Below are 26,520 nucleotides of genomic sequence, written 5' to 3'. Positions count from 1 at the left end.
AGTCACGTCGAGGGATCTCGGTCACATCGGTTAGGGAATGTTGTATCTAAAACTGCGCGAACATGCTTGCCCCAGTGAGAAGGGGTCCCCATCTTGTTGCAAAATAACACTGGGTTGTAAATGTTGCATTTGGGGATATTTCGTAAATTTTTAACATGTCCAGGTAAACATTTGCCGTCACAGATCTCTCAGCAAAGAAAAATGGTTCTATGACTGTATCATGTGATAGAGTACACCAGTGCTGCTCCGTTCCAATTCGTGCAGTGAGTGGAGATTTTTTGAACCCCAAATTCTGCAGTTGCTCTTATCAACGTTGTTGCTAACATGAAACACGTGACTCAGATTGTGAACGATGATCACCTCCAGATCTTTTTCGTACATTTCCCGTTTCAAGAGACGTTTTGTGCCACTTATTTATGCTCTTAGCCTGGGGTGTATTTCTTTTATTAAACTGTTTGAAACATTCTTTGCATTTATACTATGGATATATGTTCTGTATACCAGAGAAAATTTGTGCCCTCTCTTACGCTTTTATTGAGCCATTTTCCCGTTTGTCGGCTCAGTAAAAGCCGTCAGACGTGAGAAAAAAATATTGTAGCCAAACTCTACGAATTCAGCTCCCACATGTGGCCAATATCACCCTCGTAGCGCTAAAACTTTGGTTTTAATCGACTGTTCAAAATAGGTACATTTGATTTGGACACTCTGTATATTAAAGTACAAGTGAAAAAATTGACAGTTTCACTCACGCGTGTGTCGGATGTGCGCAATGCTTATGCTGTCCCACAAATTTTTGTAAATCTTATGGGGGCCCTGGGGTCACGAAATAAATCTCAGTGATAAAAAGGGGTCGTGAGTGAAAAAAGTTTAAGAAGCCCTGCTTTAGACGAAGCATTGATTTCTCGAAAGTGTTACGTATAGAAGACTGTAAGTTCCAATTCTGTGCACAAACAGCCTCTGCATTTTAGAGGTAATTTAATTCTCAGCCACGTTTTCATTCAAGAGCGTTCTCCTCGAGTCTCCAAAAGGTAGATTGTCACTAATGCCTGTGATCATTTAGAGTAAGCAATTTCTGCCTTGCAAGAATGAGAAAGTTTGGAGACTGTCTCCATGCAGGATGGGGCAACTCTGTGTTTTGTCCTACAAACGAAGCAACTGCTTTATGGTAACTTTGGAGATGATGAAATAATTTCGAAATGTTTAGCAAATGCCTGTCCTCCTTTTTCTCTGGAACTGAATCCTTGTTATGTTTGGTTGTGGGGATTCCTGATAGATCATGTTTATGGACAAAGAATACGAACATTGCCTGAACTGAAACGTAGCATAAGACCTCATGTTGCTACAATTCCTCAAGAAACCTTACGCGTTTCTGATGAACATGCTATGACACACTTTGAAAACGTGAGACGCAAATGGAATGCACATTGAACAAAGTCTGCGATTAAATAATGCTTCATATTTCCAATTTGTGTTACCTTGTTCTTTATTCGTCAACGTTTCACCTGTATCAAGTTTCGATGAAATAGCTCAACCAGGATGGGCTTTACAGAAGTCTAATCTCGGTCACTTTAATTATTACCACCCTGTATGTACCTTCCTGAGCCCCTTTCATTGAATATTTCACTATGACAAAACACAGGGTGAACGATGCTTTTATTTCGTTAGTTATGAATCTGAAAACAGACGTATAGAATACATGAACTTCTAAGCTAGAAAGCTTTTCCAAAGCAGGCAACAAGAAAAATCAGTGACGCCTTCGCCGAGATCCAAAGTAAATATTTTTCGATAGTCTGCAATACGTACTACAGAGACCAAGGCATGCAGTTAGGAAGGTTTGGTTTGATTTAGTAGATAATGGCAAAGCACATTCAGGCTTTGTTCTTAATGGGAGGGATATCTTAGTGGAAGACTAAGGGAAAATAAGCTTTCTAAGGGAATCTGGCTCGTATACACGTTACACATGGGGGAAACAACGAAAACGTCCATGCAGCTAGCTCGTTCGCCTAGAATCGAATCCAGGTCAGAACTACCAGGGTTCATCAATTTTACTGCCAAGCCACTGGTGCGCCCGCAGTAAGGAAGGAGAAAATTCCTTATAAAATGGTATTAATTAACTGCACTTTTTTAAGGCTTTGAAATGGTTCTTCATCTTGTACCTCAGTCTTCTAAAATAGATTAGACCAAAATGTTGTAATTTGAAATATGATAAGTTTCTTTAGCTGAAAAAAATTCCGCAATACTTTACTAAGATATTTTATAATTAATTTGCGTAGCTAAAAAAATTTTTTACCTCATCCCGCATTAAAATATTAGTCGTTTAAGAGAGCCTAAGATTACAACTCGCAGATTTATGTTCTTCTGCAATGAATGCTTAAGCGTTCAGATTACTAGTGTAGTTTTTTTACTTGCATAAAATGTACAGTTAAAATTAATTATTCTTCGAATTAATTATTCTAGTCATTTAAATTAATTCTATTGTTTTAATCTATGTGCAAATGAGTAGCAATCAAACATGCAGCTAGTGAGAAAATTTGATTGCATAAAAAGCAGTATTACTTTCGTGCAGAAAAAATAGCCCTATTGAATATAAATAAAATATTATTAAAAGAGGGAAAAAGTAAATGCATTTGCTCATTGACTGGATTTGCAAAAAGTACAGAATAAATTACACTACATGAAGAGGAAAAAAAAAAAGCAAACATTACATAATTCCAGGTAAAATGTAAGTACACATGCATCTAACCAAACTCCTTCGTGTATCGAAATGCACGTATACTCACATGTTAAGCATTTTAATGCTTTCGGTAACAAATCTCATCTCAGTAGACTTTCTGGAATAAGTTTGCTCAAAAGTGAGAATGGCTAGTTTTCATTGTAGCACAACTGACAACTAAGAAAATGTTGAAAAATTGAGTCCTGAAAGAACTGTAACCGCTTTATAAGAGTCAATATATTTTCTAAGTACGAAAATGCAGCAACGACCCTCAATGCAGATGTGTATGTGAGATATTTCTCGATGTATATTTCTTACTTTGTTCAAGTCATGCTTTTCTTGTTGCACCTTAAAATAGACTTCTTTACACCTGGGAAATTATACGTTGACGGATAAACTTTGCGGTTGGTGAAATGTTTTCCCTACATGATGTATATTTGGAAAACTCATTTGCTTTTAAACAGAGATACAAGTATGTTTCATCCAAAATATATGAAAACTTTTATAATCCTCTTTTACCCTCAGAAAATTGAGTGTGGTTTTCAGATACCGCATTGTATACGCAAGAATAATACTATTTTATGTCATAACCGAAAGAAATTTTACAGTTATTAAAACCAATTATTTACTTATAGGTTAAAACGTAATACACATTGAAAGCAAAACATAAATATATATCCAGATCACATTCAACAAAATTAAAATTGCACAGCAAATAATGAAAATACTTTTCATTTATTTTTACGTTTGTCTCGACCGCAAATTTTAGTTATTTATCTCAAGTTAGTTTGAGTTTATTAAGATCTTTGATAGTAGGGTTTGAGAGGGGTAATATAGAAAGTGAAAAGTACTTAACAGAATGAAGGAAAATTCGATTTTGAATGAAGAAAGTTATTCAGCAAGCTAGGGAAGAAATCAAACCTTTCAAAATTATTAATAATATATTCACAGTAAAAATATAGAAAACAAATTAGAAAAGCCTTTTCCCCAGGTCTACCGACTCCCTTAACAACACGTCAAAAAAATTCATAGTGCGAGCCATCCCTAAGCATAATTGTCTGCTGCTTGAAATTTCGCGCACAAAATTCTTTACTATTTTTAAGACGGTAGGAAAGTGGAGTCGCATCCTTATGGTCTCGGTAGAGCAAAACAAAACTAGCGTTTTCACATTGACATCTATAAAATTGCGCGCTTGAAATCGATTAAAAGTAAAATGCCATGGATTGATTTCTGGAAGGATACCTTTCAGAGTGAGGAGAACAAAAATTCAATTTAGATATCCCTGACAGATGATAATAATACTGGCAAGAACTATAAAAAATAAAAAGTAATGATTCTCTACTATAGCAAGAAAGTGATTGAGATATGTCCTGTGTCGGCTTTTCTTGTCTCATGAAAGCTCTGTTTGGAATAATTACTTGTCTCACCAAGCTCAGTATAATCGAGACTTTTAGAACAATGTTTCTTTGAAAGTACCAATAAACTGCTGTTTTCAGGAAACTATGCAAAAACATGATCAGGTTCGCAAAAGACACCTATGAATAGTTGGGAAAATATCGGACTTTTGGTTAATTGACTGATGTTTTAGGACACTGAATTTAAATAACGTGGAGAATTTACACAATATTAACCCGAGAAACAAAGTTCTGCCATTAGCAATACAATGCTATTAAAGAGTAAAGGATTCTATAATTAAGAAAAGTGATTTAATTCCAAGTAATGCTCTTAAAAATTTAACAGAATCCACTTGTAAAAGAATTTATGAGATTTATCTTTAAAGGAGGTTATTAAAACTAAAAATTTCCTCGTTATAGAAGGTTAGAAAAATGTCTTCCTATTTATACGTCTGCGTAAGAAGTTATACAGTAGATGATGACAGAAGTCTTATTCTGGAATGCTTTTTTTTTATTAATTCAGTTATTAAGTACTTAGCTAACAACTGTCAAATGAACACATAGCTTGAATTTAAATTATTAAGTTTTCATTTATGAAATCACTATGGTATTTTTAATTTCAAAATTCAGCAATTCATTTGCAATAAGCTTTCATATTTGTGTGTCTCAAAGTAAAATATTCTATAGCAAAATAACACACGTTAATTAGTTTAAATGAATTGATATATGTAATCTGAGGCATCTGAACTTTTCAATAAATAATTTACCATTGTTTAGTTACAAAGGATAATATTTATATTGCAAACATACCATACATAAACGTTATTTATTTAGTTAGGCCACATTTATTAAGATTTCTAGTTTTAAAATAACAATTCTTAATCAGACATTTATTTCTTTTAACGAAGCTACTTTTACAAAGTTTTCTAGCTTAAGGATAGGCTATTCGCATATGGCGAAGCGCACGAGGGTTATCTGCTAAGGGAAACTGACTCGTGTTCACGTTCCACAAATGGAAAATTGACTATGCAGACAGCCTTTTTACATGGGTTTTAACTCAGGTTGAACTAGCAGTATTCAGCGGTCTTAACATCTTGGCATTAGTGTAACTTCAGCAATTCATTTTAACATAACTTAACATTCTGTCTTTAACATAACTTAGGTACTTTCACAGATATTTCTGATTTTAACATAATATTAACTCAGTATTGGTAGTTAGCAAGTAGTTTTCAGTCGCATAAATTGCTAATAATAAATATTTCCTGATAAACGTAGAAAAAAAGTTCACCTAGGAGAAAAAATAGCGGATTCAGAGGATAACAAATAAGACAAACACTTACAGCAGAAACTATTGGGATAGATAGAGACAGAAGACCGAATCATTCACTGAAAGTTAATTAATCAAGCTATAGTGACATTGTTCTTTTCCTTTTCTTTGCTTGTGAGGTTGTAAAGATACTGATTGCCCGAGCCATTACGGAAAAACACTTCTGCAAATGCAATTCGTAATGAACAATCTTAGGTCATATTGAAGTGCAATAGATATTTGAAAAGCTAAAAGAAATGCGGCACCTTGCCTACTGATTTACTATTCACCATATATATGTATTTCAAAGAAAAATATGTTTTTCTTGCATGAAAAATGTTGAAATAATAATTTTTCTTAAAACCATTTATGACCGAAGTAAATTTAATGGCTCTCACAATTATATATTTCATAGCGTGATTTCTCACTTCTGTAGCTAATGATCTAACTATAGTTCAGATAATCTAATTTTCAATTACTGCGTATTAAAATAGACGGTTTCAGTAGCAGCTATTTCAATAATAGTAATTATAAGGTGGTTAAAGTTTGATATGTGGTGCGGATCCTGCATGGAAAATTAATATTTTTAAAAATAAAAGCAGATCTTCTGTATGAATAGTGCATATTGCTATCTTTTAATGGTTTTCATTCACTTTTAAACATTCCATTTTTTTATTTTACTCATAAAATCTGATTTAATATGCTCTTTGAATGAAGAGTAAATAATGAACATAATCTATAACCTTTTTTTTTTTTTTTTTTTTTTCTGATCATGATATTTTAATGAGAACTTTGTGTGGTTTTATCCTCAAAATTTGTATTCATGTGTAAATGATTTCACCTATTAAAAAAGCTGTGGGAGTTAACAGAAATTACTTCGAAAAAGATAATCTTGTATAATTTCGCGAAATATGTGAAAGATGACCCCGAATACATAAGCATGACACATATGTATATATTGCATTTGCTGTATATTAAGAAGTACTAAACCTAAAAACTGTGTTATCACGGAGGTATGAAACACAGCATAGCATTTTATATGAGACTAATAAAATAGACAATAGAAAAACTCAAGCATCAAATACCTCTTGCGCCGAAGTGTATTTAAAAGGTCGGGCAAGTCGCAATCGTGAGGAGCCTTGCCTTCGAAAGAACCCTAAAATGTTCATTAATTTTTTTTAATAGTAAACTGATTTTGTTTTAGAAGATGTGGGCCCCACAAAAATTCACGTGACATGTGCTCCTCCAATCCTTAAATCCACTATTGTTCTTCCATTCTGAAAGAAATAAATTTAACTCTTATGAAAGTCTTTGTTGATCCGTTTTCTTTATATGTTATCAGAAATCTGATAAATACAGTACTACCTCTTTTGTTGAAAGCCAAAACCTGTTTTCATTATGATGAAGCTTTAAAAATTTCTCTTTTGTCCATCAAAATTTTAAATGTGACACTTTGTTAACTCTTTCACAGCACAACCACCCAAAATCGCCCGTCTATCCTAACGCTTAATGCCTGGTTTTCAAGAGTTGCTGAATGAGTTGTCAATCATTCTTTTGTTGTTATCTGAGTATTTGCCTCTCTAAGTGGGCCTTCTTTTATATTTAGTTTAACATCAGCGCTTCCGCTCTTACTAAACTATTCTATTTTATCTTGGTCTTACCGTCATTGGCATGCATCATAGAAATTGGGTATTAATGTTATTGACATCAAGGGACGAAATAGATAATTGGTATTACGTAACAAATGATCCAATGGAAATGTAATCAGTTTAGATAAGCAAGCAATTCTTAATTTTTTGATAGTTTATTTTTTAAGAGTGAGGTTTCTTTCGAACAGAAATTTCAGCTATTAAGAAAAAACAGATTCTAACGTCGACCGATGGGACGCTGTTAACATATTTGTTGAAGTAATATAGCAGGTGTAAAAGCATTCCAGTGTATTTCTGATATTCTACCCAACCCCGTAAAAAGCGATGTACTTCTGTTACTCCCGAAGTAAAGATCGTTTCATGATAATTAAATTCTGTGTGAAAATAATTTGTATATCTTGATAGTTTTTATTTTATTTTTATCCCCATATGGGAAGAAATCTGAGCATAATTTTAGTTTTCAGACATCCAGAGCTTAAAATTATGTTAAAACTCTATCGATTCTGAGAGCGATCTGACACAGGTTCCTTTTGTTTGGGAGCAAAAAACTTTTGTAAAGGTTGAAGAAGCACCAAAGAAATTCGCAACGGAATTAATAGGAGAAGCAAAGGGAATGCAGGTGTGACAAAATCACACAATTGTTCTTTGTCTGGTTTCCGAATGCAACGGTACATCTTTCACACAAGAGGAGAAATCCTGTTGCAATAGAGATCCCTTTGTTAATGACTCTGGTTTCAGCATAAAAGGTTACTCCAAAGGTTCGACGAAATAAATGTTTCCCCAGAGTCGGATCGTGGACGCCATTGTTAGGGACCAGGAGAGGAATTCCTCCCCCTCCGGGGTTCAGCGGAAGTAAAGACACCGTGAGTTAGAAACGTTTTGGTAGTGAGAAAGGAAGGTGGTTTTTCTCAGAAGAACCAGGACCTTTCTTCCGGGGCTATGGGCATTTTGACCCGCTAGAACTATGACTCCACGTGTATACAGTTAATAGCGCGCATTTCTGTTTAACAAATTTATGAAATTACGGGACTGAATGTATCCAAGTTTTGAGTTATAAGTCTATTCCCTGTATCGAAACCGGGGTTTCATGTAACGGGTTGGGCCACTACACCATCTAGGCAAGGAGCAATCTGTTGAGGAAAGCAATAATAAACATATAAAAATTTAAGCTATTGGAAATTTCAAAGCATTTGGAATAATTATTTTGGAATAAAACTATCAACTAAGCTAAGAGAGAATTTTATGATTTCACCACCTGAAGAAGTTATTAGATAAATTTTGCCGAATCGAAGTCAGAAATGTGGTTAAGTGATCAACCACGATTGGCTATTGAAGCTATGCTTCTCTCTGCTTTTCAAATACAGGATTTATATTTTGTGAGATGAAAAATTAACTGTGCTTTAGTTAGGCCAATATATTTCAAACCATATACAAGAAAAGCTATAATAGTATACCTAATCACAGCTATTTACTAAATCGCAATTTTGACTCTGGTTTGTCTGCAAAACTTCTTCCATTTGGTGAAATGGACTTTCTTGAATCTTTCCCTTTCACAAAAATTTACCTATTTGAACTAATGAAATTAATTCCAACCCATTTCGTTCCGCATCATTCAAAATTCTAATATTTTATAAATTAATCCTGTTTCATTACTGTTTCCTCTGATAGATAGCGTTACTTTTGTTTTCTTTTTGTTCCTTCGATTACTTTCCATATTAATTTTGTTGTTCCTCACATCATTGCTAAATCATTTGCTACTAAAAAGGGGCGTATAGCTAATCAGCCTCGAAATTGATTGTGTAATGTTCAAAATCGATGCCAACCTAAATTTGTTTTTCTGCGTTTTTTTAAAAAAAAGCTTATGTGTTATTTTTCTTCACTACAGCAGTTAAAAGAGGTTGGGTAGTTTCGTTCAGTAAGAAAATCATTCATATGTTACTATAAAAAGATCTTTAAAAAACGGAATTTTGTTATGAAAAACTCCCAGAAACTGCAGATTTTGAGGAGAAAAAACTGTTATTTCTGAAGTATACATTATGAAATGTCTATTTTAAAATACAGCATCTGTGTTAAATCTATGGTTTATCCCTCGCTTTAATATCAGTACCTCAGAAAAACCTTCCTTATTGTCTGCCATTTGGTAAAGATCGATGCTTTCCCAGAGACTCTTGAAAACTCACTGCAACTTCTTACGAGAAATACTCCTCGGACAGTATGCAGATTTCTTGAAGTTCTTTTCCAATGTTTACATATTAGTTTTATCATAATTTCATTAACATTTTTATGTTCTACATAATATAAAGACTCAAACTGAACACAGTACCCTCTTTTACCCTTCATCTACAGTCCTGCAAGATTTCCTTCCTTTCTACAAAACTATTAAATTAAACCTTATAGCTAGTTATAATTTAATGTGCTAGTTCAATACTAAAGTTTAGCACTTTATGTGATGTCATATTAAAACCTTTGCCACACATTTTAATATACTTATTAGTGTATAATTATTGTATTATATTTGTTTTTCTAATTATTTTGTCTTCGAAAGCAGTATAATTTAAAAATGTATTACTGAAAACTAAGTTCTTTCATCACGCTGATTTTCTTCAGTTATTCCATTGCTTTAACAGTTTGGTACGTTAGCTTTAACTGTTTCATACTGAGGACTGCTTTGAATATAGAGGTTTCTAGATCTATGGCTGGTATGCAACATTCTCCTCGCTAGTTTTCTGTGAGTAAATACTGAAGGTAGATTCCTCAATAATCGGCTCTATCAGGGAGAAGTGCCATATAATAATTAGTTCATATGTCTGTTCTTTTCAAGAAATCAGTGCATAGGTACAGAAAAAAGAATTGGGTATGGGTATAGAAATCTTTAATATCGAAAACATGGGTTGGAATCTCGTTTTATTAAATATGCTGTACATCAGATACAGTATTCTTCCGTTGCATAATGCTATGAAAAATAATTCGGCAGTCGTTAACAAGTTGCGAAATCTATTTTAAAATTATCTTACAAAATCTCTTTCTTAGTGATTTATAAATTGGTAATTTTACCTTTGTTGCTTACAACGTTTTATAATCATAATTCGGAATTTTCCAGAAGGACCATTTTTGTAAAATTTGAAGTTTTTAATAGAGTTAAAATCTGACAAAGTTTAGAGAATTAACGTAAAGAATGATTTCTGAACACATATATTGTCTCTTTGATGATTTTGAGAAGGTAAATGTTTTAATAACTTCGGAATTTAATAACTTGGAATTTGTTCTTCCGCAATTTTCGTTGCATTGATTAACTGTTTGCTATTATGCATAAATTTTTGTAAAAATTCTGGCTACTTAGAAAAATTAAAATTAAATTCATAACGTTAGACTTTTTCATTTTATTTGATATAAATATATATTTTAAAATATTAAATCGAGATCTACTTTTTAATACTGCGTAAAACTGATTATATAGTTTAGAATAAGATTATATGTTCGTTTTAAATTTTTCGTTATAAAGAGTAAAAATATAAGCAGACAGAAGTAAAAAGATGTATTCTGCCTTTAACCAAATGAAAATTCTGACATTCTAGCTTCAACGTAAGAACTGCTTCATGCCAATAAAATTTGCAACCTTTTCAATTCCATTTTAGAAAGGTACAAATGAATTACTCACACAAATAAAATGCGTATGAAGCATTCATCATTTCAATGTATCCTCAGATGCAGATAAATTAATTTTTCACATCAACAAAATAAGTTTTTAAATATATTTATATCTGTTCAGGCGCAAGCTTCCAAACGTTAATCTTTAGCAGTATATATATAAATGAAAAAAAATTTATTTGTAGTAGAACGATGAAACCCCCTTCATTTCCCTGTAAATGTAATCGGAAGCCCTATTTTATTTTTACCACATAAAATCGGTGAGATAACTGTTGCTAAGTTATTGAAAAGACAATTATATTTAACCAACTAATTTCTTGTTGGCATGAAGTATTGCAATAAATCCTTATTTCTGCTTTAGCTGCATTTCCAGAATATTGATTATCACTTTATAGAAGTTAATTTTTTTAATATCATAATTAATTAATATATTTTACCACCTACATCTGCACATGAATATACAATTTATGAATGAACAAAGCATAATTAAAAATCAGTTGGCCCTGAAATTTATGCAATCTGTTAACATATGATATTCAAATAAAATCTAATTAATTTCCACCAAATAGACTACGTTACTACCTTGTTTCGTTTGCCCTGAAATTTATGCAATCTGTTAACATATGATATTCAAATAAAATCTAATTAATTTCCACCAAATAGACTACGTTACTACCTTGTTTCGTTCTCAGATATATGTCCCATTGAAAATAAAATTCTACTCAAAGTACATAAGCTATAACTTATACAAGAAATATCTTTATTCATTAAAACTCTATAACAGAAAGAAATGATCGGTTTTGAATATTAATAATGGTCGTTGAAAATATTCGATTTCTACAAATATTTTCTAAATTTCATATACGCATTTTTAAAACATACGTCTATGAAATTCAGAAACCATTTAAAGCTTTTAAGCGTGCAATTCTTGTTCTAAGCAGAAGAGCAGCATATAATCTATTTTCTCGCTCTTTGCAATACTCTAAAGTTTTGTAAGATTTGCAGCATGTATTGAAGAGTCTATTTAGGACTAAACGCGTCGTAAGCACAGCTGTACTATAAAGCTTATACTTAGTTATGACTCTATGTGGAAGTTCTGAGCAACATTTTTTCTCTTATATTATGAATTCGCGTATTATATACCTTTCGAATGCTCTCGCCAGCTCCTAGCTTTCTATTCTTGACACAAACATTCTGCTTAAGGATTTATTTTTTTCATGTGTACTCAGATTTGAAATTTCTATATTTCTAAGAATTTAACTTTAGTTTATCATTAAATGACTCCAACATATTTCATATTCAGTATAGTTAAAAGTATCACAAAGAATAACGAAGACTGGTTTTAAATTAAAATATTTTCTCTAAAACTTAGAATGAAATTTTATACCATTTGACGTTCTAATAAATCTGACTATTTCTGTTATTTAAATTTGCATTAAACTAACCTTATTTTTCTGAGTTTCCATTAAAAGGGGTATACTGAATAAGAGAATTCCAATTAATTTGAACTAAATTTTCTCTGAACTCAAATTCACGACAGATTTCTCTAAATCCTTTTGGGAAGTATAAAATGAATTTTTGAAAATGTAAAGAAGTACGAAATATTTCATTTCAATAAGATTGATTTTACTTTATTCCATAAAATTATAATTGGAGTTTTAAGCATAACATTATAAGTTGAGTTTTATAAATGGAGTTTTAAGCAATAATCTGGTTATATGAAAAATACGTGGCTATTTTTTTTTTGGGGGGGGCGAAGTTATCATTTAGGAACTGCACGAATTTAAACAATATTAAATAAATCTTCTTTCTTTTGAAATTAATTTCCCGTTCTTTTATTCTTGTTTTTTCCCCCTCCATCTTCACGATTTCAACTAATGGGGAAAATGTAATCAAAATTTCCCAGGAATACTCAACCCGTCTACTTAACAGTACTTGCTAATAGTTTATCCGATATTATGCAATCGATTTGTGAAAGTTGCATTAGAGATTAAATCACAGTAAAATTAAGAGGAAGTTGTACTGCCAATAAATAAATGAGTGGATAGTAAAATTTATCCATTCTTAAAACTATAATTTTCTAACTCATATTTTTTAAGTTTCCGACAATATTATTTTATTCTAATGGGACAAAATTTAAAAGCATTATTATAAAATATTGTCTAGGAAGAACAAAAAGTAAAGCATTTAAATATGGCATATTATCCTAGCTAAGCTAGTGGAATAATGACTGAATAGGTAAAAGTTGCTATCTACAACCCAAAAAATATAACCACAAACTGGCACTTCTGATTTCGATTTACATCTGATCTTCACCGATTTCTTCCTTCGCTCAAAGATGATTTTTATCGCATTCTTGTATAATGTTAAATACACTTTTCTTATATTCTCTGAAGGGCTAGTGAAGCTGCTGCCGCAAGCTATCTACTGTGAATCTTGCATCGCTGTTGGTGGCCGCTCTTTTAAGCACTTTTTAACAGTTTAACTATTGTAAACTGTTAATATTTTTTTCTTTTGTCTTTACTTGGCTTTTAAGTTTCCTGTGATTCATAATGCTTTACGTGCTAGCATTTTAATGCGGCATTACCACACAGAAATTTCATATACGAAATCTGCTTATTCACGTTCCCTCTACCAGTCTTTACATTTTTGACATATAGTTTTGAACCACCCTGTATTAACAATTAGACATAATGCATGACAGAAAATGATAGGAGGAAAAATATATATTAAGCAGTAAGAATTAAACTTAAATGTTAGGATCAGCAAATGAGAAATGTGTACAATTAAAGATGACTGTATATTGATCAAACTATTTTAAATGTGCTCGTCATAAAAAATTGCAAATAAATTGAACAAATAAACCACCTCTGATTTTCGTAAGTTCAGTCTCTGGAATAGGTCTGGGCACCTAAAACTGGAGATTCTTCATTTGCAATTCTCAGGGAAACTCCTCTTCTGAATTTTCAAATATATACATTTGACAACGAACAGAAAGGATGTTTTTCTTTACCTCCACTTAGAGCACGTACACTGCCCCCCCCCAAAAAAAGGACAGCTCTGTATCTCCCGTTCTACTGGGCCAATTGACAAAATTAAAATTGCGTTTTTCACGTCTCGAAAGCGCGACTTAGGATATATATTAGATATATATATAGCGCTATTATAACATAGGTATTTTGACACAAAATCGGACTTTTTATGAAATAGCACACCGAATTTTTTTCCATATTTCGATTCTACGACTCAAATTATGCCCAGATATTAAATTTTGTAAAATTAGTTGCGAAATTTACGGAGAAATTCAAAAATTTATCTCGGCGAATTTTTTTCAGTTTGGTCAAGAATAATTCACTTGGCGAACTTAATATATGGTAACCAATTTTCCTTTCCCTTCCATTATGCCAGAGCGGAAAAAACGCACCTCGTTCCTACATTTTTACATAGTGTATGAGCGGATAAAAGGTCACCTCGTTTCTACTTCCAGATCACTACAGCAAAGTGTTTAAACCACATCTGATGTTTTATCGCTTTCAACACACATGCCAAATTTCAAACCGCGCTAAAATATAAACTGACTGTATAACTTCAGAAATTTCGAAAAAAAAATTGTAACTTTTTGCAGGTGTGCTTAGAAATACGTCTACTTTAAAATGATGGTAAAATTTTTATAGCTTATAAATCAAATATTTTTTTTAAATTTATAAAATTTATTTTAAAATACAAATTTTAAAAATAAATCATAAAAAATGGCCGAATTTTATTTGGAATGAACCTGAATTTCGAAATGGGAAAGGAAGAATCAAATAAGCTTAATAAAAAAGAGAGATTAAATAATATACATCAAACTCAATTAACATTGAGGAGCTAAAATCTTGAGACCTAATTTTTTAAAAGCTACTCGTGCGATTTTTACAAAACGTTGTAGTTTGTCGCAATTTGAGTCGTAGAATTGAAATATGGATAACAATTGATATGTTATTTCGGTAAAAGTCCGATTTTGTGTCAAAATACCGATATTAAAACAATGCTTAAAACGCAAGTTGAATTCCGTCAATCGGTCCAGTACAACAGGAAAGAACTGTCCCCATTTTTTTTTTTTTTTTTTTTTTTTTTTTTTTTTTCAGTGTACGTTAGGTACTTTGAAAACAGAAGTGTCAAAGATTTCTGTAAACTAATTGTCTTAGAAATTTCTCATACAATTGAAACAAATTCTTCGCATGTCAGGTCACCTATCGAAAAAAGTTTAGAAAGTTATATCGAATTTAAGTAAGGAGACACCCGGAGTAAGGATCCGACAGAAAATAACCCCTGAGTGGCCCGACTGCCTCATCCGGCCATGAATAATTGTTACTGGTATGCATTAGTTTGAAATTTAAAATATTTTGTTTTCTTACTTTCTTTAATGAAGAAACTATTATCTTAATGAATGTAAATTTATGAAAACAGTGTTTATAATTTACTAGCTGATATCCGCCCGCTTTCTTGGACACATTATCTATTTGAATGGGAACCTAGACTTCTTATATGGACGAAATGTCTAATTTCGAATTGATTATTAATGTAATTTTTTAAATTTAAAGTCGGGAAATATAGTGTCAGTCAGTGAATCTTTCCACATCGCCCATGAGGTACTGTGTATTGGGATGCTTGCTCATTATTTAACGTGGTGGGATCCCCAGTAGGCCTACAATACGAAAAATTGCCAACATAAAACTATACTTATATATATTTAACTGCTATCACAAGTTTCATGAAAATAAATGTTGTCATCTTCGTTATCAAATTTTTTAATCGATTATAATTATTTGTCCTTGATTTGTTTATGTATGGCAGATTTTATAAACAAAAACAACATTTTCATTTTTCGCCACAATAATTTATTTCTCTGAATAATAATATTTATTTTCGTGAAACTTATGATACAGTTAAATATAAATGTTATTATTAACCTTATCATTTAAACGTAGTTTGTATTCATTGTATAGATGCAAGTTATTTACCAATTTAATAATTTTGAAGGAAAATGCATTCATTGGCAACATTGTATTTCACATCTAGTTTTGGCAACAATAAAAGAAAATTCAGAACCTTGATTTGAAACCAAATGTATGAGAAATTTCTATTGTATACCAAAATTTCATTTGGACAGGATTTACTTAAAATCCATTCTTAGTGCGCGTCTACATTGTGGAATGAGTAACTATGCAAAATTTCAAGTCAATCGAATGTATAGTTTCGGAGATCTCGGGATGAGTCAGTGGTATTTCGCTTACATATATATAGATTACTCAAATTTAGCTAATAAATATTGTCTAAATTAAGCTTTTCATGTCCAGATCCAAAGCAAACCATGCCACTCAGAGTTGAATCTAGCTTATTCACAATTTTGGATTGTAGATTTTGAGAGTTTACGGGCATCCGTTTCATTAGTGTGCTGAGCTTCATTGCCCTTTAAAGCAAAATCTTTTCCAAATAAAACTTTCTAGCCAAAATACTTCTAATTAATGTATAAATATATTAATTTTGACCTTATGAAAACTCCTGTTAATTCTATAAACTAGCTATCATCAGGCAAGATATTGTTTTAAGATATTCAATGATATTTTAATTTTTTGTATTTCATACGTAACCAATGAAAAGAATTTTAGCAGTTTCCAAATGAAAGAATTTAAAACAGAACATATGTAACATAAATAAATTCTACCTAGTAATCACATTGCATAACTATATGTAAAATTTGCATATGCTAGGATCTTTTTAAATCTTCCGCTACCACGAGAAATAACGGTAGAGCTCAAGGCAACATAATCTTCACAAATTAGTGCAATCCTAAATATGGAACTCCTTGGTAAACAGCTTTGAAATTAATTAGATTTAGAGCTTAATTACTAACCTCTGAAGTTATGGTATTAGCGGAAAGGCATGCTAAAGAGATTTAATGTATTCGGAATAATTTAAAGTTATTATTTAGCTCAACTGGTCCCTAACAGTGCATATAGTCACTCAAGTCAACTCAAAGATAATTACTTGAATGTCAAATTTTCTCTAGCTGCTTAAAATTAAATCTACTAATTAAGAAAACGACAAATTTTAATTAACTTAAGGATTAACATCTATTACGAAATTTTAAACAAAATTATGCGTTTAATATCCGTTATATTCCCCGTTTATAAGATAATATATAAACCGTTTCGTGTTATAAAAGAAGGTAAGCTGTGCTTTCTAAATTTAATTTCAAAAATTTAAGTAAGGAAATCGATTGTTTGTTTCAATATTTCTAATTCTCGCAAATGCTACATTTCCAGGAACTGCAGTTACGGGGTGTGTTTACATATTTAGAAGGATTTTGAGCCCGTTTGATTAGTGTTTAAAACGTTAAGAGAAATTTTTTTTAACATTCAATTAGATATCCTTTTTTTCTGGTCTTATAATTCTGGATCATGATTTCCATAATATAAGGGTTTTCGTAAAATTTCCAAGGGTATTTGTTTCCATTCCTCATCCACTTATTTCCAGTCCATCAGTCGTGGGGCTGCGCTTAGAAAGATATGTTTTCAAGAGATCAAAGGCACATTAGTCGTAGGAAGGCGCTGAAGAGTTATATATGCAATACCTGTATCAGTTTTCATTGTTTCAAAGAACGCAGTGGTACTTTTTGAAGAATGACTTATTGTTTTGTTTTGATGAAATTTCATTCTTAGAAAGTCATTGCTGGAATTTCTACGGGAAATATCTCTTGTTTGTACATTGAGTTTATTTTAACATTTTTTCCTACTCTTCTTACTTTTATAATTTCCTCCACGGTAAGAGAATCCTACGACAATAAACTTCTTACTGAAATGTTCTTTGCACTGATGGAACCAGATTTTATAATTTTTTTCTGTTCGTTTTTGATAATAATAGACCTTTGTTTGTTTCAGTTGAGTAGGTAAATATGTATATGTTTCATCAAGGGTCGTAATGCATTTCTCTTTATCTCCTGCTAAATAGTTCTCATACAGGCTTCTATAAATTGTTGTGTTGAGCCACATGTATTACCAAATAATGGTGTACATTGTGTTTTTTAGCTTTTTTTGGTAAACGTTGGTTTACTATTTTATTTACTGTTGCTGCAGATGTATTTAAAGACTTTGCAACTTATTTATGCTTCGGCGGATTTTCTTTTATTACCAAGTATTTAACTAAAAAAAAAAAAAAACATTAGAGAAAATATCACTTTCTATACAAATTAGGTATTTTTTGGAAGCAGGATAGATTGAAAAATACCAGCCGCCTTCGCCGGGAATCGAACCACGGACCTCTGAAAAACTGGCCCTGCGTGCAGAACCACTACACCACGAAGGCAGGCTAGGAAGGCGGGAGAAACACTTTATAACTTCTTTCGGGTATTCTTTAGATGTAGAAGATTCTTTAGATGCTAGTCTTCTTTAGATGTAGAAGTAATGACTGACGGTTTTTCCTTTTTCGATTAATAACATTGCTTATTTTGAGCATAGAAATTGTAATCAATTTTCAAAACATTTCTGATTTATGGAATAGGAATATTTCTTTTTGGAAATCGCAAAATCATGTCCTTTAATTCACAACTTGTTTATATGCGACATTTGGAAAGAAGAATAAATTTAAAAGTAGCAGACTTTTCTCATTTCAAATAATAAGGCTGCTTCCAGAAACTTTTATTCCAAAATATTTGCTTTTTTAATTATTTATCAAAATCGTTCTAAAAAATATGCATAATGAAAGTTTCAAAATTTAATTACTCAGTATATCTCAATCAATCTAAAATTTTCTAAATATAGAAATATAATCCTCCCCCCCCCGTTCTCATTATCAAAATTTCTATCTAATATTCTCTCTTGAGGCTCATTTACAATTTATGTAATGAGATGCATAATATTCAGAATCGTTAAATAAACATAGTTAATTATTAATTGAGTTTATTTTTATGATGATTTGGTACCTGACGAGCTGAACTTCATTTTCTTTCTATTAGTTACTTTTCCCCCTAATGACGAAGGCACATGGGATTTTTCTTTGAATGTAACCAGCAAGTAAAATCTCAATTACTAACTTGTTTCAATTCCCTTCAATTTTTTTTTTCTTTTTTTCTCGAAAGGTTATGAAACTTTCAGCTGTCCCTCTTTTCCCCGCAAATACATTTAAATGAAAAAAGAAAATATAATTTCATTTTCAACTGAAACTGCAATTAATTTCAAAACAAATCCATTTCCCTCATTTATTTGAACGCAGTGTCATAAATAAAATTTCTAAAACCGACATCACGGACAATTCAGAACACTGAAAATGCAGAAAAAAGGGAAACGTCCGAATTCGGAATATAAAGAAATACATGAAAAAATATAACTCCATCTAACGGAGAAGTATGTTACCATCGACCGTTGTTTTAAGGTCACATGGCCCGTTCCTTTGATTGATGATGCTAGGGTACAGAAGACGTAAAAGGGGCCATTTTTTCCCTCTTCTTTCTGAGGCAAAAGGCTGAATTAATCATAGTCTTAATGAACTCTACCTGACGTATTTATTGACCATTCAGGCATCTGCTATTGAAATCCCTGTTACAGCTCTTACTTTTAGTTTGAGGAATGCCCGTAATAACTACGATCTAGGATCATAGTTTGGCATTGGGTGGCGGATAATAAAAATGAATATTTGTCGGAGGGATGGTAATGTGATGGACAGCTTCCGTACCATAAGCGATATTTTGTTCATTTTCATACCGTGATTTCTTTTTCCTTCCTTTTTTCCTGAGGAATTACCTGCAATTTGATTCGAAGATAACGCGTTTGTTATCTTTGCGGCGGTTATTTGTCTTTCTATCCATTTAAACTCTCAGGAATCATTTTGAACTATATGCCCAATAAATAAAGCGACAAAAGTTTCCGGTAAGTTGGCATAAATATGTTCACCAACGTTTCGAAAAGAGAACAGACTAAATATTCTCACATTTCTTACATTAAGAATGTGTAATATACATATTTACTGTATGTTCTAGTACATTTTGCTCAAAGCCTGAGGTTTTTAGGTATGTTTTGCAGTCTTTTTCTAAGCCGTGGAACATTAATAATAAAAATTACTTGAAAGTTTAGTGCTTTTTCATAGTTTAAGAGGTATTTTATGTTTATTCATCTTCCAAACGTACAATGGATGGCTGAGAAGGAGCTAAAGAGTAAAGCTAAATAAAAACTTTGAAAAACAAGAGAAAAAATAAGACAAGGAAATGCTTCAAGATTGTTTAGCAATAACTTCCATTACATAGTATTTTATGACAGTTCAGAAAGGGAAAAAATTTAAAGGTTTTCATAGAAATATGGGGACAGTACAGGCAGTTTTCTGCATCTGTACTGATTGAATCATTCTGAATTTCCCTGCAAATAAGGTTCTAAGCGAAAGTTTAGATTGTAGGATTGCAAGTGATTATGAAAGAAGAAAAATAGCAATTTAATTATAATGTTATGTCTAACTTCAAAACTTGAAGTTTCATATAAGAGCAACTTTAAAATTTCGTCATTCCCAGGTTATTTTTCGAAACGAAACTCTTGTTTTTCGTCTCTGATTAATAGTCTTTCATTATGAAAGGCTTCGTTCCTAAAATTTTAACTGCTTATTCTAGCTTCCATGTTCCGTTATTTCACTCAAACTCTTTCTCTACTAAACCTGTAACTTCAAGTCTTCAACTAGTTTGTCTGCCTATTCAGTAAAAGAGTACTTAGATTCTAATGTCTAAGCAAAAGTTGTGCAGAAGGAATGTCTCTTTTTCACGAAAATGCTATTAATTCTTCTTAAACAGATTGTATTTTGAGTATAAAATGAAATTGATTCAAGTATCAGTAAAGGAAATTTCTCAGGTATTTTATGTAGCTTAAATAACAAATAACCCAATATAACAACATAGGTAGCCTATGACTTCAAATACGTAGCTTTGTAATATCTTTTGCTCAGATTTCAGATCCGGCTACTGAGCTTTTCCACCATGCATTGATTTTAATTAGATAAATTTTTGTTGCCTGAAGGGTGGAAAAAACTATTTTTACAGTAAACATCTTGCCGATTTTCTGCATTTACATCTGATACCTTCTCGTTTACATTCCAACAACAATTGACTAGAATTTTTGAGTGCCATTTTCTTTTATAACGTATTTTCGTTGTGCAAAAATCCTGCTGGAAAAGTTCTTCGTGTTCTCCAATTTCGGTACTTAGTTCTCTAGGACAAAAGCGAGACCAAGCGACTACACCGCGATGACGTTACAGAGACTCGCCAATTATTTACAGTTTAAAGCCTTTCATTTACTTCAAAGGTTTACGCGTTTTAAACGACTTCATTAGCATCATCCTTATTTATTGAGCTACAAATCCAGGATCAGCCCAACAGAGGCCAAACGGTAAAACCCGATGGTCACTGGTAGTTCGGTCTGGGGTTCGAGTCTCGGCGAAGGGTTGGATGCACAAGCGTTTTTATGGTTTTCCGCCTGTGTAAAATGGATAAGAGTCAGTTTCCCTTAAAATGTCCTCTACGGGGCATCCCTCGCTTTCCTTGTAGTACCTAATGGAGTAATGTTCCATGAAGTGCACGGAATAAATAAATTTAAAAAACTACGACTCCAGCTACAATAAATTCCTCCCTGAGATTACGTAATGAGATAAAATATAATTTCAGGAAGACGAGTGAAAAATAAAAAAATACCTCGAAGAAAGCGAGAATAATTAAAACTGCATTTTGCTCAAAGTAGTCAAAACAGCAGAAATGTTCCTGTTTTACACGTACCAGACATCGTTTGGTGCATTTAATTACGGCAAAGCACACTAGGGCTATCTGCCTAAGGGGAGGGATGCCTTCGTGGAGGACTTTCTAAGGGAAACTGGCTCGTATACAGGTTACACATGGGGAAAACCACGAAAACGCCCATGCAGCCAGCCCGTTCGCGGGATTCGAACCTCGGACCGAACTACCAGTGTTCAGCGACTTTACCGCTCGGCCGCTGGTGGGCCGTACCAGACATCGAAATTTAAAAGCTACGAGTTTTCTCATAATACTCAAAGGGTATGAAATGGTGGAAATATATATTTAATTAATCTTTAATGCACATCTAGCGTAAATGGAACTGATTAGTTTACTGCTGCCTTATTGCTTAAGTGAACGTATTTCTCTTTGAGGGCGAATAAATCTCTTCTTTTTCGTGTTAACTTTCAGCACCACCTTAATAATAATATAGATTTCAAATAGATTCGCAAAATTGTGTTAACTTCAAATTATCATATATAAATAGACTTGAAGTACGTTTTTCCAGATTATGACAAGCGTTTCTTTTCATAATTCAGTTTACAAATACTAAATGATTTCCTTGGGGTTTGGGATATATATATTATCTCACACATTCACGACATTAAAGAAAGCTTGAAAAAATTTAGTCCACTATGCAGTTTAAACTTTGCTGCTTAATAAAGAGCAGTTAAGTTCCGTCGATTTGTTTTCCTGCTCGCTGCCGTTTGACTAAACGGCTACAACAAATAAAATAATCTCTTTAGACCCCGGAAAAATATAAAATTATAAATAGATTTACTTTTATAATTATTTTAAAGTAAATTAAATTTCTCATGGAATATGCATGACAAAACTTGCTTTTGATTTTATGTTGATTAATGTTTTATAAAAGGGAAACAGGGAACATTATTACGTCTAAATAGTTTAACCAGTTTGACTGATTTCACTGAAAAAAGGTCATAGACACAAAATAAAACTTAGTACTAGAAACACTTTGATGCCGCTCACGTAGAATATTGTGAAGACTTAATCACATTAATATAAATACAGAACATAAAAAGGAAATCTTTATTATATTCGACATGGAAAGAATTTCAGAAGGGTTTACGAACCAGCGCTTAATGGGAAATTAACAAGTGCATGTATTCTTAAAGAACTTAATTTTTTTTTAAGAATAAAAAGTATATGCATCTATTAATTCATCTTCGAGATTTTAATTACATAAATAAACTATAATGAAAAATAATAATTAGATCTAATATGATATGTAAATAAGAAAACAAAAACGAGTTGTACCATGAAGGCTAAATGACAGTCATGGCTATGTGCCCATGCAAAAATGTTGCGAAAGCATTTTCTTTAAGAAACTCCCAAAGGAAAAAAAATTAACTGTTGAATCGAAACGAAGACTTGGTAAGCAGTGTTTAAGTTTGATATTTGCATCTGCAGACCGTCTGATCTAAAGCTGTGGAAAAACACAATTGTTAGGCACTGAAACATTCATATGAAAATGCAGAATTCGATCCAGTTGTAGAATACTTTGGCCACACTGGGCATTGCCATAAGGTACCAGCTAGTTTTCCTGAATGTCCATAATTGAGTCTCGAGTTGCAGTTGCTTCAGCGAAAAAAAGGACGACTGAATGCACAGCAGGACACTCATGTACCGTCACGACACAATGTACCGTCACCTAGGACAATGAAATGAAAGCCCTGGCTGTTGGAAATTCACGCTGCTGCGTCTTTTATAAATCATACAAGAAATCGACGCTGCATTATAATCACAGTTTTTCATACTTCAAAGTTACGCACGTCAAAAAACCGTTCTCTGCTGCAACACCATTGTGGAAACTGTCGCGCGGTCTTTCTGTAAGCGCGGGAAACAGAATGTTAATAATACACGAGAAAACTTGGATAACTACCGCTGCTGATGGTGTTTTTTGCTTGTGTTATGAGAGAAATAAATTTTTTATTAACTTTGGACTTGTACATACACCGTATCCATAAGTTCTTACGCGGTCTTTATTTTCGCAAACGTTGGTAGCAGATTTATACAAAAATTAACCGAGGTATTTAATTTCAAAATTTACCATTTCTGACTTCATTTTCAATTTGAATTGAGGGACTGCTTAATAAACAAATTCATTTCGAAGTTCATTTTTCCCTCTTAATTGTCATTCAATGATAATCTTTTGCGATTTACTATTGTCTTATTTTTAAATTTTGTTACGTTTAGTATGCCCAAAGAATTTTCACATAAGTACACGGCGTCTAAAAATGCGTTATTTTTATTGTCATATAGTTTTTCACTTTATAATCATAACTCGGGAATCGTAAAATATTTCTTAAATGAGATATATTTTTAGTTAATGCAAGTAATGTTACGAACCGGTTACGTCTCAATTAAAGCCATGCCAGTGCTTCCTAGAACAGAATTCTGTGCGAATCTCTGAATAAGACATTTTTGAAAAAAAATATATATTGATCAATATTTTTCACAATAATCACTATAGAAACACTTGTCGCGTAAACTCTTAACATCAAAAAGCTTTTCATTTCAAATGCAAACATTTCGCTCTTCAGTGCGTGTACGACCCCTAAATATGATTCCCGATTTTAATTTAAAATATATCCGATAAATTTTGCCATACGAGAATCGAAATGTTTACCTTTCATTTTTGACAACGAGAACAAAATTTTCCTAATATAAGCATAGAGAACAGAGAAACGTGTAAAAAGTTAGATTTCGTAATTTTTATAAAATTTACTTCTCTAAATTTAAAAATGCCTTAAGCGTGAATTTTTGCTTCTTTTTTGTAACTGGAACTAAATTGTAACATTCACAGTTTTGTAATCGGAACTCGTATATGTCTGCGACAAACAGTTGCAAATATAAATGCCTAATAAGGACTTGTATGCATATAGTGTATATACACGATATACTGTATGTATATGTAGTATTTGCATATGCATATGTTTATGCGTATATGCTGGTGAATATCCATATATGTAATGCTCATATACCTGCATACCTATATACCGTATCTACATATATTAGTGCACACATATATGAATGTATACATCCACACATATATGTAAATATATATACAGGGTTGAAAGGGGTTCGAAAAAGTGAACGATATATATCTATGTATCCATGTATGAAGGGGAACCGAAGGAAACTTTTCTGTTAAATGAATGCTTCTAACAATCAAGCTCCAAACGAGTTTAAATTTATCCTAAATATCTTGAAATCTGCGCGAAAGTCTACGGCTTTAGTCAAATGTCAGTCAGCACGCAAATGTTAAATGAATAGGAGAATGCAAATTCAGAACAAAGCAGAATGAATCTGATATCTCCCTGATGCGATTTCAGAATACAATCTTTGCTGAAATTGGTGCGTTTAAACAATCTATACATTGAATAAAGGCAGAGAAAAATATTTTGAATTTAAAAAGAAGAAAGAAAGAGAAGAAGAAGAAAGAAGCGCAAATCTTTTAGACTGCATTTTTTACAGGAAGGAAGAGTACAGCTTAACAGCAAATGAGATGGCAACATATCAGAAATCGGTCAAGAAATTGTCACATCATTTTTCAAAGAAATCCAATTTGTAGTTTTGCCTCTAGCCTGAAGAAGATTTTTTTTGTTTATTCAACATTATTAAAGAGTGTAATTTTATAGATTGGGATGTATTTAGTCCTTTCGTTCATTATTTAAGAAAGTGATTTTTCTAAAATACTAGAAGGTGAGAGAAAACGCACCAGGTATATAAATGTATTATCCGTATTATTTATAGCATTAACCAAATAATGGTAGACCTTTCATTGTCAATTACACTAGTCCACAAAGAAAGTGACAGAGTATTAAGATTGCATTTCAATACTGTCTGGAAAGGTGTCTGTAGTTGATAATTAAATGTGAAGGTCTATTAAAATTGTATTTCAGTACTGTCTAGAAAATTGTCTAAATATCTTACTTCACCTCAATAGAAAAATTGCAATTTTCCAGCAGACTGATGTAAAGTCCTTTCAATCGAGCCAGAAAGACAAAGATTTTCTGATACAGATTCAATGAATAGTGTTACAATGAAACTATTGTAATGCTCGAGTGATCTATATCATTTTAATATAGAATAATGTACAAGCAAATTCTTCAAAATCAATCCGTTGCCCTAGAGCTATATGCGGGATTTAGATATACATCTAATTACTAAAGCAGTACTTAAAACTATTTAAATGCTAAGAAAACTTTTGCTTAAATTGAGAAAATTTTGTAATTTAGACCTTATTAATTTTAAAACGTAGTGCATTAATTAGTTTGTTAATTTATGTAGCAAGTTAAGCAAATTAGGAAAAGACTTACATCTCTATATCCTATTTCTTGGCTTTAGAAGACATATAAAAACTTCATTACGCATTACAAGATTTTTGAAGGCTGAAGGGGCCTCACCAACGAACGACAGATTAAGACGGTTGAAAACTGGGAGTTCTACCTGGGTTCGAACCTAGTCAAATGGGCTCGCTGCATGGTTGGTTTGCGAGACTTTCCCCATGTATAACGTGAATACGAGCTTATTTTGCTCCACGAAGGTATCCCTCCTCGTGGGATGATAACCTTTGTGTGCTTTTCTATATTCAAATAACCTAACTGAAGATTTAAGCATAACGTTTCTACGAGAAGGAAAATTAATGATCAATTTCTCACATCAGAGGAATTCAATTTGTGTAAGTTCATTCGTAATTTAAGAACTTGAATAAATTTACTATTGAGCTGTTAATTTTCGCACTTTTTCGCTTTTTCTTTTTTCAAAGGAGTAGTGCGAATTACTGTTATTTTTATTTACATTTTTATTACCCGAACTAAAAAAAGTTGTTCTGTTCTTAATTTTAGCTGAATGTCTGTCAACAGTAAGAACCTACACTCCGCTAACTTGTACTTACAGCTCAGATGGCAGATCAGCGGTGTTTAGTAAGCATCTGAAATGCATATGTGTAAAAAACCTAGAAAACATGTATTAGTTGCAAACAT

At 32.3% G+C, this 26,520-nt stretch overlaps 1 protein-coding gene across 1 annotated transcript in view; it reads left to right on the top strand.

Annotated features, from left to right (window-relative positions):
* The window catches only part of LOC118182444 (carbonic anhydrase-related protein 10-like), a 1,559,317-nt gene that overhangs the window by 491,800 nt on the left and 1,040,997 nt on the right, over positions 1-26,520 (top strand). The gene's annotated exons all lie outside the window — the stretch shown is intronic.

Source organism: Stegodyphus dumicola, chromosome X1, assembly GCF_044657685.1.
Source record: "Stegodyphus dumicola isolate Sdum_Otavi_A_Nest chromosome X1, ASM4465768v1".
Classification (NCBI taxonomy): domain Eukaryota; kingdom Metazoa; phylum Arthropoda; class Arachnida; order Araneae; family Eresidae; genus Stegodyphus; species Stegodyphus dumicola.
Note: the sequence above shows the minus strand (reverse complement) of the source record. Positions and strands in the feature narration are given on the sequence as shown.